Source organism: Mesoplodon bidens, assembly GCF_964165515.1.
Source record: "Mesoplodon bidens genome assembly, chromosome: 5".
Taxonomy (NCBI): domain Eukaryota; kingdom Metazoa; phylum Chordata; class Mammalia; order Artiodactyla; family Ziphiidae; genus Mesoplodon; species Mesoplodon bidens.
In genome coordinates, this window is record NC_138161.1 from 128,975,522 (window position 1) to 128,979,125 (window position 3,604).

The window sequence follows — 3,604 nt, forward strand, 5'->3', positions numbered from 1 at the left end:
TTCTTTTTCATGGCATCCTGCTTGGATTGCTGAACCCAAGAGATCTGACTAACCACTGTGCTCCTGATGAGTAAGTACTTCCACTTAGATCTGGCATCTGGGAACAACCACTGTCACCAATGGATATTATATCACTCAAGTTTCAAAATAGCATAATATTCCAAGGTTAAGTGTGTGAAGAACTTTCTTTTTAAACAGCTTGTGGCGTGGGTGCAGGTCCTTGTAAGGCAATGCAAGGTTGTTAAAATCCAGAAAGAAACCTGCTGTGTCTATCTGGCGTGAGAAAGCAAAGGACAAGTTCAGAATGAACTCAGCATCTGGAAAGTAAGTGGGGGAAGATCCTACAGAAGAGTCTATATACATCTTGTGTATAAACTGCTCAAGTCTCTAGCTGACCTCTGAATTATGGATGTGCTGGGTAGATTCTAAACAGCTTAGTTTCTAAGCTGGCCAAAATAACTGAACTGAGATTGCAGAGTTTGGAGTTTGAGTTCAGCCATGAAACAAAATATCAGTACTTTTCAATGGAACATAACAGAATCCAAAGTCTCCACAAGGTGTTATTCATAGTGCTCAGAGTATAGTTAAATTTATTATATGGGAAGAAACAGGAAATTGTCACCCATACTTAAAGAACTTAAAGAGAAAAAGCAATCAATGGAGACCAACTTCAACATGACCCAGATTTGGAACTAGCAGGCACAGATCTTAAGCATTCATTAAAACTATGCTAAAAACGATAGAGGAAAATATAAGGGACAGGGCAATGGTGGCTGGCACATGTATTGGTGTATAGACACTCTATCCTTCATATAAAATAGCATTCATTATAAAAGTAGTGATGACAGAAAATAGCTTGATATGCACCCTCGAAAGGAGCACTGAATTCAAATTTGTTCTATAAGATATTCATTCATAATGAAGAATCGTTTAAAATGTACCTTGTTGGGTGCTATGAAGACAACAAAAATTAAATTAAAAAATTAGATATGGTTTTTCCATTAGCAGACCTAAGAGTTGACTTGAATCTGAACAACTATAATATAAGGCCAAAAATAATGTGTTTTATAAAAACAGTACTCAAATGTAGTCTGAAGCCCTAGAGGTAGGCAGATTTATTTCCAGATTTTGGGAGGAGAAGATCTAAAAGTAAGGCTTTAAGATGACGTGAGAGATAAGATGGCTCTTAATAAAGGCTTAGATTTTTTTTATATACGGGCATGAAAAAACAAGGGTGAGCATCCAGGTATACCCAGTAAAGAAAGTTCTAAATATAATGAAATGAAGTAGCTATCTTTGGCTGGAGGGTACAATTTGTAACAAAAGCAACGAGAGAGAATGCGCAAAGAACAGGTGGGTCCAGATTGAAAAATGCTGGACCAAGTAGTTTAGACATGATTCTGAAGATACTAGGGAGCCAATAAAAGACAAGATACAAAAATCCAACATTATTTCCTTTGAAAACCACAAATGCAGAAAGGATTTCCATTATTTATTTTTTGTGATTGTAATCACCTAGTACAAAAGGCAAACGGAGTGGCTCTTATAATTTCAGTGCAGGTCTCTTTAGTCTGTTAAGGATTAAGTTACCACATGACAGATTTGAGCAAAAAAAGAAAAAGATACATGTGCTATAAAATGACTTAACATTTTGGTTAAAAGATATATGTAAGAGCTTATAGTTTCACAAAATATTTCACTGTACTATTAAAAAGAGCCTACCCCTGCCACTTCTTGGCATAGGTGTGAGGCAAATTGAATGTCATCTTTACAAATGAAAACCAATGCATAAAATACAAATTGCAATTAAATTATATGTTGCTAAGCTTATCTGCTAATATTTGCAGGTAAGCAAATATTTCTTTCCTAAGACCCTTTCTGCAGCCTTTTCTGGTGAAAAAATTCAGAAGGTTAACTATCAGGCAGTTATAAAATTACATTGACATTTTAAAAATATGGATAATAAAGACAAAGCATGAAAAAATATTTTAAGCTTAATGTTAGGTAGGAAAACAAATCCTTTGTGGGTAATGTGATTTTATAATATTTCAATGGGAATATTTTGAGGTTTTGGAATGTCAGAATATAATATTACCAGAGTATCTCAAAACAGGAAGGACAATGGAATTTTATGTCTTTGCTCTCATAATGCTTATTTTATCCTTCACATTACAGCTAATGGCCTCAAGAAAAAGATGTGGCCATGCACACATTTTATTACATGCAATAAGTGATTTATTATGTGATACTTTTTGACTGCAGATAGCTAATGCAGCACTCATTTTTTCCCCTAAATTTGTTTTGTGGCATGGAATGGTGTCTAAGTAACCCTCCTGAGATAATCTATATTGATATATACATAAATGTTCCATATATTCTGCAAGTTCATATAGTGCATTTTGTTTAGAACATTCCCTCCAATGGTCTTAGGTAAAGTTCTATGAAAATGTCTCATTGAAGATGTGAGTCACTTTCTCAAGATAAAGTTGTCCTTCTAAATGATCCCATTGCTTACAAAAAAAAAAAAATGTGTGTGGGGAGGTGGAAAAACTGTGATTTTTTTTCCCCTCTGAAAGGGAAAATAACCCAACAAATTTTGGTCTTACCATTTCATTTCCTCTTACTTGCTGGTTTTATGATATTAATGTATTTTAAAGTTTACTACTTAATCAAGATCAGGAAGGCTAATGAACTTAATATATTTCCATGCACTGACAATCAAATTGTGATCATAAGATGCCAGATGGCACACTCATTATAAAAACAGTGCACTCACTTTTGTTTTCGGTTTCCTGGTAGGTGCTTTGTTCTATGACTTTGGAATTTTTGCAGTTATCCTTGGTATCTCTCTCTCGCATTCTCATAAAATCATTTATACCCAAGTCTCCTGAGATCCAAGCTCAAATATGTCTCTCTCTTTATTAAACCATCTCATATTGCTCTCTTTATTAAACCATCTCTTTCTATTTTATAGGATTCTTTTCACTAAAAACCATACAATAAAAAGGGCTTAAAATTACAACTTGACCCCAATTCATGATCAATATAAAGAAATATAGGCATCCTTGAACTCATTATATTGCTTTCTGCTCATTGTTTTTACTGTTTACTCTAAATATGCTCAAGAGCACTTCTAGCAACAATATTTAATAGCATATGACCAATCTTCTATTATTTGGTTCTCACACAGTTATAGGATTGTATGAATAACATACAGAATGGTGCCAACAAAATTGTTTTTTTAACAATCTGACCAGTGATTAAACACAGATAACTTGCTGCTTTATCTATCTTCTGTTCCTTTTACACTGATTGAGAAGGTCTTATAACACCTAGAATTTTGGACTTATGTGCTCAAACATTAGACAGTGCTAGTCCAACTCCTTTCTGTGCTTAGGTCAAGAAACAAATAAATACTTCCCATCCTCTCCTTTTCACACACCCTGGGTCCAACATGCCTATAAAACAGGGTCAAATCTGTGACCCTCTCTGATTTACGTCTGTGAGTTAAATCAAACTCTAACTGGCCTACAGCTGCTTGTGTAAAACAGTCTGTTATACAAGCACCTCAGTTTTCCCTGAATGAAAATGTTAGTCCGTGAGC